The sequence below is a fragment of the Bos indicus genome, chromosome 19 (assembly GCF_029378745.1).
Source record: "Bos indicus isolate NIAB-ARS_2022 breed Sahiwal x Tharparkar chromosome 19, NIAB-ARS_B.indTharparkar_mat_pri_1.0, whole genome shotgun sequence".
Classification (NCBI taxonomy): Eukaryota; Metazoa; Chordata; class Mammalia; order Artiodactyla; family Bovidae; genus Bos; species Bos indicus.
The window spans coordinates 60,232,096-60,248,900 of NC_091778.1; the positions used below are offsets into that span (position 1 = coordinate 60,232,096).

The 16,805-nt window shown below is 43.5% G+C and overlaps 1 long non-coding RNA gene across 4 annotated transcripts in view; it reads left to right on the forward strand.

Moving 5' to 3' along the window:
- The window catches only part of LOC139177661 (uncharacterized), a 272,522-nt gene that overhangs the window by 2,335 nt on the left and 253,382 nt on the right, over positions 1-16,805 (forward strand). For all 4 annotated transcript variants that reach the window (XR_011562201.1, XR_011562200.1, XR_011562202.1 and 1 more), the window contains exon 2: positions 14,708-14,772. This is a non-coding gene — a long non-coding RNA (uncharacterized lncRNA). The remainder of the gene's footprint in view (positions 1-14,707; positions 14,773-16,805) is intronic.

The following is a 16,805-nucleotide window of genomic DNA, read 5'->3' on the forward strand; positions in this document are numbered from 1 at the left end:
TTAATTTTTTAAACTGATGTGTATGTCAAGGGAAATTTAATACGTAGGTTTCTGATTCATTTACACTTAACTCATCAAAATATTGTTCTGTAAGAGGCATTCGGTGTCCAAGAAATCTTAAGAGCCTTTTTATAAGCTTTTAAAGTTCTTTTAAACGTTAAGAAACAGAAGTTGCAGTCTCCCCAAAGTAAACAGGAGTGAATCCCTGGTGGTGGGGGAGGGACGGAGGGAGGGGGCAGGGGGGTGGACAGTGGGCGCCAAGACACACTGACCTCAGCCCCCAGACACCAACACAGAGTCCAGTATTTTCCAGCCCCCTCCTGCTGCTCAATGCCTCATCCACTATTGGGGAACAATCGGTGGGCCTACCTTTTAGAATTCTGAAGGCAAAGACAAGCTGTTTCAGGGGCTCTGCTGTTGGCAGAGAAATCTCCCAAGTGTTCTCTAGAGAAGCAGGATATAGACTCCAAAATTTTACTTCCAGGCAAGACCCTTTTTTTCCCCCCTTCAAAGAAAGTGCTCATAATGTATCCTTTCATTTATAATTTTATGAAGGTCTCAATTGAACATGTAAAGAAAGTGGAAAAATTCTAAGTTGCCATGGATGTTTGGCATTTTTCCCACTCTACTAAAATCTACTTTCTCCCCCAAGCAAAATGGTTTCAGAGACTCCAATAAAAAAGTGGGGAGGAGGACAGCGAAGCTGTCTGGAGTCAGAGTCTTCACGAAATACGGTTGTTGTTTAATTGTCGGAGTGTGAACTACTTAGGTTTTCGCCCTCTTTCGCCTGGCTTCCCTTGTTATTAATAAAAGGAGTCTGTCTTGCATTTCGGAATGCCTGTGACTTCTGAAAACAGGCACTAGCACATTTTATCTCATTTTACCAATTAATATGCAAAGCAGATGTCCCAGAGTCTAGCATTTCTTGATTAGGTTTGTTTGTTGTATGTTTTTGTATCTCTAAAAAGAGGAGGAAACTTGGCAATAAATGATGTCATCAATGATAAAAAAAAGTTTGCTCTGTTTTTGGATTTTTAAAAATCCATAGTTTGAGCAAATGCATAAATATTCAGAAAAGGAGCCAAGGAAAAATATTAGACAGCAGTTCTCAGATTTATTTATTAAGCTTTTTCCTTGGTGTAAGTTTCAAGTAATTTATATTAGCAATATGATTTTCTCCTGCCTCGTTTTAAACAGATTCAGGCCTGCCTTCTAAAAACTGATATTTTACTCAGACTGAAATATATTTTCTATTGTTATCTTACATTTCAGGTTCAGAGACCAAGATTTTTTTTATACACTGTAGAAATTGGTGATAACACATCAGATCAAGGGACTTCCCTGGGGGTCCAGTGATTAAGACTTCACCTTCCAATGTAGGGGTGCAGGTTTGATCCCTGCTTGGGGAGCTAAGATACAACATGCTTCCAGGCCAGAAAACCAAAACATAAAACAGAAGCAATCTTGTAACCAATGCAGTAAAGACTTTAAAAACTGTCCACACTAAAAAAAATCTAAAATAGAGCAGGACAAGAAGGGAAGTTGGAGGCTAAGGTGGGCAGGACTCTGGTCACAAAGTTCAGGGGGAATGTTTCGTGAGTTCTGTGCCTCACCTGTGGGTCCAAAGCCAGCGTAGGTGCTGCACGCTCATCCTTTGCAAGGACCTTCCCAACAGAGTTTCTTGAGACACGTATTTTTGTAACCTGGTCAAATGTTGCTGCCCTGCCAGCTTATTCGGTAAGGAATGCCTGACGCTTCTGTGGTGTCTGGTATAGATACAGAGATTTTCGAGGCACTGAATTTAGAAATCCTACCAGGAGTCCCAAAAGGAAGGTGAGAGACGTCCTTCTGAAAAACAGAGTAGACTTCTGGGTACTTTAACATACTCATCTTTCACTTATTACTTAAATTTTTTTTTAAGTAAAATGCTGTCAAATTTCAAAGAGCATTATTATCATGTTCCCAACTATGAGAAATGAAAATGTTAGTTGCTCAGTCGTGTCCGACTCTTTGTGATGCCATGGACTGAAACCCACCAGGCTCCTCTGTCCGTGGGATTCTCCAGGCAAGAATACTGAAGTGAGTAGCCGTTCCCTTCTCCAGGGGATCTTCCTGAGCCAGGGATCCAACCTGGGTCTCCTGCATTGCAGGTGAATTCTTTACTGTCTAAGCCACCAGGGAAGCCATTCCACTGTTAAATTATTTGTATTCTTTTAATTTTTCTCCTTTTGATAAAAAACGAATACAACATATCTTTATAACTGCTTTTTTTTTTAAGAACTCTCTTTGAATGTTTAATTTTACAGCACTTTCCAAAGCATAGGTGCCTCTTACTATCCAAAAATGTCAGTATTTTTTTTCTCCAGTATTGCTTCTGTGCTACTTGAATTATCAGTTGGCAAAGGAAATTCTTGTCCAGGGAAGGTAAGGCTCTACTTCTTTTCAGTAAATTTCTAATTTTTTTTATTTCTTGAAATTTCTGTAGAAACGGCTGATGTGAATACATGGACATGTATTGAATAGTTTCTTTCTGTTAGGTTTATGATCGTTCCGTTTGATTGTGACAATTGCCCCATTTTGTGACTGTGAAAATTGTCTTGAAGAAGTCACCTGATAGAGATTTTTTTTTTTTTGACTGCACTATATGTGGCACACAGGATCTTAGTTCCCCAGCCAGGGATCGAACCCATGTTCTCTGCAGTGGAAACACAGGGTCTAAACCACTGGACCACCAGGGAACTCCCATGATGCTGATACTGATTAGATGAATCGAAACGACTGCTTCAGTGCCAGGTTACTTGAGAACGGTTTCTGGACAGTTTCCTTGTGGTGATGTTTGTGTTGATGACCCAGCATCACAACAGGGACCTCTGAGTGGAGAACATGTGGCAGAGCTGGTCACATTTCTTTGACGTAATGTATTTTTTTTAAGTTCCTAGGAATAATTCTTATGCTCAGAAGCATATTTGCTCATCTGAGTTATATGTGACTGTTTCTAGTTTTTCTTGTTTCTAGTCTGTTTATAACCCATTTAATGAATACTGACTAGTGGCTGGATAAGGCTAAAAATAGAAAGATTATACACCCAAATACTTGGCTTTGGTTGTATCATCTAGTAGGGGAATTATAGAAGGAAACAGTTAGAAAACCATGTCAGAAGGTCAAATGCAGGTATTTTGCAAAACACTTAGCTTTATCTGATGACTTTCAACTTGGCCATGACGTCCTGTTTAGGAAACTAGTATCCTGCTTTACTAAGAGTACAGAAGCGCCTTCATAACTTGTACAAACACCCTGGAATTAACATCTTTTCTGCTCTGTACACCTCACCTCAGGTAGATCTTTGGATTTGTCATAAAACATCAGATTAGTCTGATGCAAACTATGATTCCTATTTCTGGAAGTAGGCAAATGATGCCAAAAGCCATGCTTCATTTTCAGTTCCCTATACTCTTAGTCATGAGGAAAGGAGAGAGGCAATTTCTAATTAATCTCTAATTGTAAAAGCTGTATTTGAACAGTAAATAAATACCTTTCGTTCCACTTAGATCTATAGTCCTAAACATCTTAGAGCAGTGATAGAAGCCCCTTCCCCAAACTGTCTTTTTCTTTATGGACCATTAAACGCACAGAAAACACTAATTAAATGATCATTAGCTTGAGGACGAATAATTATAGATTTACATGTTGCCTTTTATGTTCAAATAGCTGCGTAGGCATCAGCTAATTAATCTGTGAATGAAGAATACTTCCAGTATTACCCTGTAATTAAGACGGTCTCAGGGGGACAGGAGGATTGCCAACGGGGGAGTAAAACCGTTCTGCAAGCCTCTGTAGCGTTTCTTTCGTCATTGCTCAGGTGGAATGGCCAGACCCGGGTTCAACTGCCAACTCATCACTCTCATTTACAAGTAGACTCGTTTTTGAAAGGCCAAAGTTTATAACTGACGAGGAACTGGAAATAAAAACAAACGAATAACGAAAAGTATTGCCTTTAATCTGAACCTTTTGGGTTACTTTTTAAATGTTTATTCCCCGTGAAGAGTGAACTTGAGTCTGTTTCATGAGATGTGGTAGACTGTTCGTTTTTTCTTCCCTAGTGTAGTCTTTTGTGGAAGCTATTGCAATGTGTGTGCATGTGTGTGCCTGTGTTTGTGTGTATATGGTTAGGTGGTAGAAATTAATACTTTTTTCAGGACTTGACTTTCTGAGTGTTAAGGATTTGGTCCTAAATATAAATTGAGACACTGACAAACAGAATTTTGCAAGTGCTTTGGGGAAGCCAGTGCTTGTAATCCAAAAAAGTATTTTGTTCATTTATTGGATGTTGGAAATCTCTTTGGAGTAATGATGGATATAGTAAAGTGAAAGATGTCTTTATAAACTCATGGCCAAATTGTAACAGAATGAGGATCATTAGTTGAAACAAGAGGTTGTCCTCAGTGTTTTCATCTGTATGTAGGGTTGGAGGTTATGCTGTATTGAAATGTTCAACTCCTGTGACCAAATGACCATGTACTTTCCCTGAAATAGTTTTCTCAGCTTCACAGAATAGACGTAATAATAAGTGAATTCAAGTTTCTGGATTTGGTTGGTTTCAAATGAGCTTGTGTTGAATGCTAACTTTTCTCCAATTCAGTAACTAGCTTGTATATGAAAATTAAACATTTGGGGAAGTTTTCGGTTAATTTTGGAACTTGTAGCTCAGCACTCATTTGTATTAACTTCTCTTCCTAGCCCTACCCCCCAAACCCTTCACCTACTTGCAATAAATTAAAGTGATGATGTGCTTTTAAATTACAGTTTTGTAACTGGGTGTCTTTGGGAGTAGTAACTTAATTTTCTCACTATGAACATGCAGTTTCCAACCTGTCAAGACAAGCATAGAAGTACCAAGCCACACAGGCATTCTGATATGAAATTTGGAAAGTTGAGGTTGTTAGAAGAACTAGAAAGCACAGATTGCACTCAGTTTGGACAAAGATAAACAGAAAACATGCTTTTTTTATGAAATCAGATTAAATGAGTTGATGGAATCAAGCCTAGACATTCGCATAAGCCAGAGTGGAAAATTATAGACTAAAATACATCTGATATCAAAGAGAGTGACTCTCTCCAAAAGGCTTCACTTTTTATTGGAACCAAGATTTTTTTTTTTATAAGCTCAGCAGCTCCTAGGATTTTAAAAAGAAAAATAAAATCCTGCAAACATTGTGGCTTTTATCCAACACTTTTGTGATTTTTTCAAATGACCAGATTTGAAACTTTAATCACCTCACACCTAGGGATTTTTTTATGTGTGTTTTAATTTGCGAGGCATATCCACAGACAAAATGACTCATGAAAAACAGAATCAGCCTAATCTCTCAGTTGGCCCTATTCCTCCATCAAATCGAGAAAGTCAGTTTTGCCTTGGGATTTCAGAGTGTCCCCAAGTAGCCTTTAAATTTATGCAGTGTTCATCTCACAGCTATGATCACTGGTTTCTTTTGAAATACACTTAAGCTCTTGCTTAAGTAAATTCATTCATGAACAATTATTTGGGAAATTGGAAAATCCTTTTCTATGTGAAACCTTTTTTCCTGGGCCTCCTCCTAACTTGAGATGGTGACTCTTGGTTCACACAGCCTGCAGATCCTACTCTGCGAGCTTGTTTTATAGAGGCAGGAGAGCCGGTGGTAATGTAACCTTGAAATACACTTGGCAAGTGTGTAAGAGCTAGGGTAATGCCTTTGGAGGGTTACTCGTGGCCACTGAAATGATAATCCACAGAAAGTCCCCGCAGGCTGAGCTCTCCTTCGTGGGGAAATAGATGGATTCTAGTGCACATTTTTCCTTAGGAAATCAAGTCTTGATTCTCTCGGAGCTGGTAATACTAATGTCACTTCCTTTTCCTCAGAGGTAGAACGAACTTGGTTAAGAAACAAAAGTCTATTCATTAACAATTGAGACTGTGCCCTAAATATCGTGGAAGCCTAATAACAGAAGGAGAATAACAGCATCAACAGTCCAGAAACACAGTCTAGGAGAATTTTGTGCTGTGCTCAGTCACGTCCGACTCGTTGTGACTGCATGGACAGTAGCCCACCAAGCTCCTCTGTCCATGGGATTCTCCAGGCAGGATTCCTGCAGTGGGTTGCCATTTCCTTCTCCAGGGGATCTTCCTGATCCAGGGATCGAACCCACGTCTCCTTTGGCAGGCAGGTTCTTTACCACTGAGCCACCAGGGAAGCCCTCTAGTAAGGGGAGCAGTAGCTATAGACAAAGCTACTGACAAGCTCTGCTGACGTGCTATAGCTTTGTCCCACAGGAAGAGGCTCATTCTAACTACTGTTTTATACCAGTTTAAGGATCCCAACTAGACTAGTTAGCTGGTCTAGCAGCGACCTTGGGAATCCTCAGACTTTAGTTCCCTCACCTGCCAAATCGGGTGGGTAGAGTCCTCGCCTTGTGTCAGCTGCCCAGCTGTCGGTCTTGCCTAGGCTTCTTCCCGTTTTAGTTGTGAAAACCTCGGGCGTTAGATAACGCCTCATTCCTGCACACACCAGTACAGTTGTCACCCTGTTCACAGGAAGCGAATCAGACAATGTGTGCAACATAAAGGACACGGTGCCTGGCGCCCCAAAGGCTTATTTTACCAATAGCCTGGAAGGGGTCGAACTTCTCCTGTTTTTCTCCCATACATTTTTGGATGTGTTTTTGTAAAATGAGGGAAAGTACAACTTTCCGTAACCAACCGTCAGATTGGGTCAGAGTCTCCCTGGGGAGATGCGTGCGCAGTTGGGACAAACTCTGGACAAAGGATATGAAGAGAACAAAAACCACAAATGCCACTTTAGAGAAACCTGGGGCAAAGCAGGGCACCACACCGCCTCCTGCACACAGCGCCGCCTAAGGGGTGGGGGCAAAACAGGGCACCACACAGCCTCCTGCACACAGCGCCGCCTAAGGGTGGGCAAACCGCCGAAGCTACCCCTACCCTCACCCCAGGTAAGGAACCAGTTCTCCCTGCTTTGGGGAGCAGGCAAGGGAACCTGTTGCTTGTTCTCCCTTCCCCTGCTGCTGCAGGGACCCTGATAAATAAAGCCTTGCCTGAAGGAAAAAGTAGCGACTGTCCTTTCCCCCCATTTCACATGTGGAGACACACACAAGTGGAGCAATGGAGAAACTAACCCGGAGTTTGAAAGTTAGTTGGGTGGAGCTGTGATGCCAGTCAGAGTGACTCTCCTCCTCCCATTCTTCTCTCCTCACCTGTAAAGCGGGCTGATAGGAACTGCTCACCTAACTTGCGGGCAGTGGACAGAATCTGATGAGTTGGGAGATGCTGAAAACACATCAGCTTCCAGGACTTCCCTGGTGGTGTGGTGGCTAAGACTCCATGCTCCCAATGCAGTGGTGTAGGTTTGATCTCTGGTTGGGGAACTAAGATCCTACATGTCGAGTGGCATGGCCAAAAAATAAAAATGATAAAATCATTTTTAAAAATGCATCCGTTTCCAAATATTAGATAAATGTGCCTTCATCGTTCTTTCATCACTTTTATCTGCTCACCTGTGCTGCACACTCTGAAACTGTAAACATTTTAAGAGGTAACAGGACTACCCTGATTAAGTAGGTCCCCTCTGTAATCAAGGACACGACGCCGTATTTCCCTGGAGTCATCCCCTTGGGGATGAAATGTAGGGCAGAGAGTTGTCCCGACTCCTCAGGTCAGTGCTGTGTCTGCCTCTACCCCACCCCTCGCCAATAGCATTGTTTCTGTGAGACACAAAACACAAAACGAGGTCGCGGGCATCACTGTCTCTCAGGACAAAAGCAAAGCGACTCGCTTTGAAGATGGGAAACAGATGATAAAATTTAGGTGAGGATCAAGTTACCATTTTGCAGCCTCTAACTGCAAGCTAATTAGAATTCAGGCTTGTTTCTAAGAAGCTGAACAAACAGTGATGTCCTTAAAAGGAGCACAGCATTTGAGCTTGGGTTTGCTTTGGATGAGAAGGCTCAGCAGAGGTGGTGTGGAGCACACAGTGCAAATTATTCACGATTCCCTGGTCCCTGTTTAGCGCACACACAGACGCACACACTCGCTCTGATTAATGGAGGGTATATATGCACAGTGACATCACCTTTGGAGCTCAGAGCGTTAGGAGCCTCACCAGGTGTGGCTAATTTATGTTCAGGTGTGGACAGGATGGTCATTAACGACAGAGCCAGGTTCGGTTTCCTACCTAAACTCAACACCTCTGCTGCCCCGCCCCTGGCAGCATGCCACACCTGCGGAGCCTGCCTTTTCCTTGTTGGGCATGCAAGCCTTTCACTCGTCAGAGGCCCAGAGTACTTGGGAAGCTTCAGATGTGTCAGTATCAGTCAACTAATGGAAGCCATGTGTTTGCAGAATGGGAAAGAAAAAACCTGGCATCTTAAGGATCTAGACATGTCTCACTGTAAATGGGTCTAAAGTAGAGACTTTTTTGAGGCCTTTTCTCGGTAGATCTTTGGCCACCCTGCTGTTTAACAGTTGATAATGCTATTCAAATAACCCTGCTCCAAAACAGGAATGGCCCTTTCTCCAAGGGCCAAGGAAGCAGCCGAGATTTATTGAGTACCGGTTTTATTGTTCAGTCGCTAAGTTGTGTCTGACTCTTTGCAATTCCATGGATTGCAGTACTCCAGGCTTCCCTGTCCTTCACTATATTGAGTTTGCTCAAACTCATATCCATTGGGGTTGGTGATGCCATCCAACAATGTCATCTTCTGTTATCCCCTTCTCCTGCCTTCAATCTTTCCCAGCATCGTGGTCTTTTCCATTGAGTCAGTTCTTTGCATCACGTGACCAAGGTATTGGCGCTTCAGCTTCAGCCTCAGTCCTTCCAGTGAATATTCAATGATTTCATTTAGGATCGACTGATCTGCTCTCCTTGCTGTCCAGGTAATCTCTGATCATCATTATAGTAAGAAATTGCAGTGCGTATTGGGTCCTGTGCAATTTCTTACTATAATGATGATCACACAGATTGCATCTGCTGTTACGAATTTAGTGCATATACCTAATAAGAGCTCTGTCTTCACTGATTTATTTAATCCTGACCCTAGGTGGGGAGGTAGGTGTTATCATCTTCATTTATGGAAAGGACACACTTCTAATTGAGTAACATTTCTGCTGGTGGAGAAGAAGTGCAGGGGAAGAATCAGTACAGTTTTATATGCTCCCTCATGGGACAGCAGATTGGAAAGATGGAGGTGATCTCCCCTGGTGGTTGTGAGTTCGATCCCTGCTCTGGGAAGATCCCACAGGCCCGGGGCAGCTATGTCTGCGCCCCGCAGCTACTGAAGCCCTCTCGCCCTGGAGCCCATGCTCCACAATAGGCCCCTGCAGTGAGAAAGCCACACACTCGAGGAAGCCCTCTCACAGCAATGAAGACCCAGCACAGCCAGAAATAAGTAAATATATACAGAAATAAAATTTTTCAAAGAAATTATGATTCTAATTTTATAGCTCAGAGAGCTGAGATTTCGAGAATTGGATTGAATTTTCCAAGGACATGTGGCTGGTTAAATGACAGTGGAGGGATCTTAGCACGACGTTTAAAATAGTCTGGTTGGTCTTCTGTGCTTTACCACAGGGCAGTTTCTGTGATGAGGAGGATTTGATGTCCTGATAGACAGATGAGACACACACTTCATGAACCCCTGTAACAGCATAGACATAAGGAGAAGGAAGGGCTTCCTGGGTGTGTAGAGGTAAAGAACTGCCTGCCAATGCAGGAGATTCAGGAGATGTGGATTTGATACCTGCGTCGGGAAGACCCCCCCAGAGAAGGAAATGGCAACCCACTCCAGTATTCTTACCTGGAAAATTCCAAGGACAGAGGAGCCTGGCAGGCTGTACAGTCCATGGGGTCACGAAGAGTTGATTGCAAATGAGCACCAACACGCGACGATAGGGAAGCAGTTTGGAAAGAATTCAGGTATTTCATGGAAATGTCAAATTACCCAAGCAGTCATTAGGGAAACAATCGGAAATCTTTTGGACTTACTATTATTTTACATTTTGTTTTGTATCTTTAGCCGAAAAACAATGTCAGAATTTCAGTGGCTGAAAGTAACAGAGGCGTATGGTTTATTTGTACTACACAGTCACCATGGGTCAGCCAGCAGGAGCAGGGGCGCCTGGAGTGGAGTAGGGGGGATTCTGGACCACTTTGTCTTCACTCGGGGTGCAGGCATAAGGCAAGAAGCAGGGCTGCTGTCCATTGGCTCTGAAAATGTGCCTTCCGCTTGAAGGGCTTTCTCCTCTGCTCTCATGTCATTGGCCAAAGCACGTCTCATGACTCAAGGAGGTAAACATGGGCGACTCCACCGTGTGTGTGGAAGGAGAAAGCCCAGGGCACCGGGAAACAAGTGGCTTGGCAATCACAATTTTATAGACAGAGAGGGGTGTAGAAGACAGTAATCTTCTCAGGGATTGGGAGCCCCAGAAGTTTTAATCCTTCCCAGAGGAAGGAGTAAAGGCCTGTAGCTCCTTGCTCAATTTGGATAAATACAATAGTAAAATTCCACAATCCCCTTTTCTTTCTCTGGGATTCCCGCCCCCCCGCCTTTTTTTTAATAATTTTTTTGTTGTTGAAGTATAGATGATATACAGTGTGCAAAGTGATTCAGTTATCCTTTTGTTTTTGGCTTACTCAATGGTGTCCGACTCTTTGCGACTCCATGGACTGTAGGCCGCCAGGCTCTTCTGTCCATGGGGATTCTCCAGGCAAGAATACTGGAGTGGGTAGCCTTTCCCTTCACCAGGGGATCTTCCCAACCCAGGGATGGAACCCAAGTCTCCCGCATTTGCAAACAGATTCTTTATACCACCTGAGCCAAGGGAAGCCCAAGAATCCACATTTATATAATCAGTTTTATTACAGATACTCTTTTTCATATTGTTTTCTGTTATAGTTTATCAGTATAAATTGTATATTTACAGTATATGAATATACTGTACAGTATTGCCACACAATATTGAATGTAGTTCCTATGCCCTACAGTAGGGCCTTCTTGTTTATCCATTCTGTATCTTACATGGGTTGCCATTTCCTTCTCCAGAGGATCTTCCCAACCCAGGGATCAAACCCAGGTCTCCCACATTGTAGGCAGATTCTTTCCCGCTTGAGCCACCAGGGATGCCCAGATATTAAAGCCTACATCTGCCACGCCCAGCCTCCCCTGTGCTGCTTCTGCTTTTCTGCTCTCACCTCAGTCCTGGCTGATGAGACTCTTCCTTCTCTCTGGAGGGGCCGGACTGATGACTTCTTCCGGCGATCATCTCCAAGCCGCTTTCTTGGGCAGTTTCGTAAGCTGCTTGACATCTGAACTGTCTCCATGTCTGAATGGAGCTAAACGGTCTTACATATGGCTGCAGGCAAGGCCTGCTGCTTTGCAGGGAGATTACCCTGGAGCTTGGCTTCCCTTTACTGAATCTCTTTCCCAGCCCTTCCTGTTGACCATCTCTTTCACATGAGTGTCTGATTTCTGAACAGTGAGATGAAGGTGACCACCTTGGGGACCAAGGGGTTCGAGCACATCCAGTTAAAAAGGCAGGTGAACCTTGGGAGTCGTCTATGGGAGTCATCTAGCCTGTGGAACTTCCTTCATATAAATAATTTTAAAAGCAAATTGCCTTGCTGAGGAGCAGCCCCCACACCCCCGGAAGTCCACCCAGCGCAGTCATCCTGCAGTGCAGTCTGGCTCCCGGCACCTAAGGCCCCTCTGTCCCTTCGCTCCACGTCACTGGCTCTTAGCAGCTTCATCCTATTTGGAGATGAAAGGCTGTGTCTGAAAGGTCAGTTCTGATGATGCTGGCTGTTTAATTAAAGTCACCTGAATTGCTCACGTCTTTATTGCAGTCATCCGAACGCCTGGTTTAGTTCTGATACACAGGTCCCAAAGGAGTAACTTTGACATTTCTTCAAAAATTGGTTGCAAACTGAGCTGCTTTCAAAAGTAAGGTCTCATTAAAAAAAAAAAAAAAAAAACACTTCCTTCTTTTTCTTTTGTGGTTCATTAGCATCTTCTAAAAAAAATTTTTTTTTTTTTCTCCCTCTTTCTATTGGGAACTAGAGGTATTTCACCCTGGCTTGCCAAATGATTTCTATCTCAGTAGAAAAAAAGGACTTGCTATTTCCTGAAAATCTACCACCACTACCCTCCCCTCTCCTCTTTTTTTTTTTTTTTTTTTAATACGTTTGTGCTGGGAATCAAAGTCAAGTAACTTGATAATGAGTTAATGGAAACAAATTAATTCTGTCTGCATTTAAGAGAGAGACAGCTTGGCCTCACAAAGTTATCTTATATACTTCTCCAGACTTGACACTCTCTGGGTGTAACACTGTTAGAAAGTTTAGGTATTTAGGGGAAATAAACAAGGGTACACACCTTTCCCACTGGAGTAAGGTGATTATGTACGTGTAAATTATTCAGAAAATTTTAGGGGAGTGGGTGGGAGAAATGTCATTCCAACACATCTGGCTAATTGCATCTAAATTATCATTTTGACCCTCCTGTTCTGTGGACAATTTGCATTAAGTCCTAGGATACAGAAGAGGAATTTTAAAGAGCATTTGTGTGACAGCTGCAAAAACAGTATTTTAATCATCCTAGGTCTCTCCTCTGGGATGGGATTGTGTGTGGCAGTTGGAGAGGCATCCTGACCTTCACCTCCCCCTCCCCTGTGCTAAGCCCCTGTGCTCCCAAGGACAGAGCACACACACTAGATAACCTTTCTGGACTTGGAGGAAGACTCCCAGTTTGAGTAAATATGCATCTCAAAACTGGCAGGTTTCTGAACTCTTGTGGAGCCACTGGAAAATGTTACTCCTAAAGTGACTTGGAAAAAAGTCGTTCAGGGTCCAAGAGGCTACGCTTTGTGTTTCCAGTCGTGTCAAGTCTTTGACACAGGAAGATGGTGGTAATGCACCGGCACTGATCGCTGGCTGGCGGGTGACGGGGAATGGGGCTGGAGGTCTCAGCCTGCCAGTGTCGTTGCTTAGGGTTTGCTCTTACTCTTGCTTTCCAGAGAAGATCAGATCAGAACACAGAGCGGACGAGACGGTAATAAATGGTGCCATCCCCATAGCCTTGGGTGACTTCCTCTTGTTGACTAGCTTCGCAAGAGCCACACACAATGCTGTGAGTCACAGGCACTTTCCTTGTTTCCCAGTGCCTATAACAGCGATGTTGACACTCCTTTTTTTGTTCTTTTGTTGTTGTTTGGCCGCTAAGTCGTGTCCAACTCTTTTGTGAACCCACGGACTATAGCCTGCCAGGCTCCTGTGCCCAGGTAAGGATACTGTAGTGGGCTGCCATTACCTGCTCTGGACAAAAATAAATATTAAGACATCTTTTTTTTTTTTCCTGCTCCTCTCCCTCCATTAGCAGCTCGTTCTTTCTTTCTTTTTTTAAAATCAGTTATAATTGTGATAACCACACAATACACTTGCTTTACGTGTACAATTCAGTGATTTTGGGGTGTGTTTACAGAATTGTGTAACTATCACTGCGGGCATAGAGCTTTTTGTTTTTGTCTTGTTTTTGTTACTTGGAGTATGGGTTTTAGTTCCCCGGCCAGGAATCGAACCCATGCCCCCTGCATTAGAAGCACAGAGTCTCCTGCTGGACTGCCAGCAGCTCTTCCTAATCAACAGAGTGGATGATGTTTCAAAACGACAGTGTAGGGGGAAGTTGGAGATGTATCTGAATCTACTCCTCTTTATCCAAGACTCTTCTTTTTCTTCCTTATAAAAATCTCCAACGAGGCTATATACTTTTTTCCTTCATCAGTTTAAGAATTTGTCTTAAGCTCAGCTAGAGATTTAAGGCTCTCATAGACTGAGATGCAGTTCTTAAGCTAAAGCTTCATTATTTACAGAAATGCTCAAGTTGGACGTTTCACATCCATTTTATTTGAAGGATGTTTTCCAGATCATTTTGCTTCTTTAGGGATCTCATTCCAAAAAGTGTAGGGAGGGGCATTCCACTTTACAGTCTCAGCCAAGACGTTGCATAAACCTTTACGCCCACCTCTTTTTAGGGTTCCCTCCATGCGCTTGATTGCTTTTAGCCGGGAGGTTCATAAGCAGCTCCAGCTGAAACCACCCGAGTCTCCGAATCTCCCTCCAGCTCTGGAAGTTTTGATGAGGTGACTTGGAAAAGGGATGGGTCTGTGGCTGAGTTCTGAAACCCAGCAGACTGCAGGAGTTATTTGCCTCAGGATTCTGGGGTTTGAGGTGTTTGGCTGTTGGTCTAGAAATGACAGAAAGGGAGAAATCTGGTAGGCCAAAGTGAGGATACTGGCAATGCCAATGGCATTCAGATGGGTGGGGAGGGGTGAGGGCCAACCTCCAAATAACGCTCTTTTCAAACTCCTGGGCCTTTGCATCCTGAGTCTCCAGATTTCACTCTCAGCGTGCATGCTGAGTCATTCCGTTTTCTTCCTAGGGCTTTTCAATTGGCCTTGGAGGATAACAAGTCGATATTATCTGCTAAAGGCAAACTCAGGCTTGTTAGTGCCAGGGCTATTCAGTGTTGAGAAAGTGGCCACGAGATCTTGGGAAAAGTGCAATAGAGAATCATCGAAGCATTGATGTAGGTTATCTAAACCAAATCCTCCTCTTCCCAAGTATCTGGATACCTTTGGTTAATTTTTTTTTTTTGGTTTCAGTTATCCATGAATCAGATGAGCAGAACTGTATTTTGATGATGTTACTTGAACTGCAAATGATCCAGGTAAATGCCTATATTAATTCTCTTTACATGTACGAACACAACATACTTTCTCGTGGTCTATTAATAGTAAATGTGTTCCTTTTAAATTTTAGCCAGTTTTCATAATAAAGTAGGGAAGCAGGGAAAGGATACAGGAAACTTAGGATAAGACATTAGAAACCTTGAACTCAACTTTCCTATCAGCTATATGATCTTAGGACAGGAAACCCCCTACATACAATTGAGTTCCATTCTGAGAGCATATTTGTGAGTCCAGTTTGTTCAAAAGTCCAACATAGTTGGCCTAGGTACCCAGCTAACACAATTGGCTACATAGGACTGTACTATAATAGGTTTATAATACTTTTCACACAAATAATATATATTAAAAATCAAACACAGAAGGTAAACGTTTTCAGTCTTATAGTACAGTAGAACAGCTGGCATATGCCAGGGCTGGCATCAAGTGAACAGCCAGAAAGGGGAGGAGGAAGGGAAGCTGGGAGATGGTATAGCTGAAGGATCGTCAGCAACAGGAGTCGGAGGGCAAGGTGTGATGTCACGCGCGCACCGTGTGGCGTTGCGTTGGTTGCACAGGTTCCGGTTCCCGGATGGATTCAATACTGTCTACCCACTTGCTTCCAGACACCCTGGGCTTGAAATAAAGATAAACTGAGCCCCTCTGTGCTCTGTATGATACCGTACGGTGAAGTACACACAAGCACAGGCACTCGCAGAGGATGTACGCACGTGACGACGCACACGAGACGTGGGAACCAACTCACGCAGCTGGACGTGCAGACGCACGTTGGCGTCTTTGAAAGTGCGTTTGTAGGGGACTTACTGTAAAGCTGTTGAACTTCTCTGAGCATCAGAGATCTTCAGTTAGAAATAGCCTAAGATTCTGTGGCAAAATAGAAACACCACTGAGGGGGGCACCACCGATTTCTGTTGCCTCCATGTCACGCTTGCTTGCTTCTCTTTTTGACATTACGGAAGAGTTAACCATACTCTAGCCAGGATATTGAGGTGAGAAGCAATAGTTTCTTTTTTTTAAAATCGAAGTATAGTTAGTTTCCAGTACCGTGTTAGCTTCAGTAGAGTTGCTAAGTCACTTCAGTCGTGTCCGACTGTGCGACCCCATAGACAACAGCCCACCAGGGTCAGTAGAGTTACTTAAAAGCAATTTGAAAAAACATGTAAAGTCAGAGATGGGATTTAGGGGTACCCTTCCTGGTGTTTGCTGTTGTTGAGTTGCTCAGTCGTGTCTGACTCTTGCGGCCCCGTGGACTGTAGCCTGCCAGGCTCCTCTGTCCATGGGATTTCCCAGGTAAGAATACCTGAGTGGGTTGCCATTTCCTTCTCCAACACTACCTAGAGTTATACTTTTCTCCTCCGACACTCAGTCCCTTCTCAGGCTTTCCTGGAGCTCACTTGAGACTTCTTCATTCGGATTAATAAAATTTTTTCTCAAGAATCTTTGGCAGTTACCGGAATTAGTTTCCTAATTCTGCCAAAACGGGCTTGCCTGTTGGATCAGACGGTAAAGAATCCGCCTGTGATGTGGGAAACCCGGGTTCCATCTCTGGGTCTAGAAGATCCCCTGGTGAAGGGCATGGCAACCCCCTTCAGTATTCTTGGTTGAAGAATTCCATGGACAGAGGAGCCTGGCAGGCTATAGTCCATTGAATTGCAAAGAGATGGGTACAACTGAGTGATTAATACTTTCAACATACTTTCTGCCATAAAAAATGACTATAAATTTAGTGGTTTAAGGCAACACAAATTTCTTATCTCATAGTTCCTATAGGTTAAAATTCAACATGAGTCTCACCAGGCTAAATCCAACATGTGGGCAGGGCTGCGTTCCTTCCCTGAGGCTGTGGGGAAGAAGCCCTTTCAGGTTCAAGCGGCCAGTCTACTTCAGCTCCTTGGAGTTGCGGGACAGAGACCCCTGTCTCCTCACTGGTGGTCAGCACAGGGCCATTGGTATTCCTTGGTTCATGGCTCCCGTCCTCCTTCCTCCAAGCCAGCAACAGTGAGACAGGTCAGAT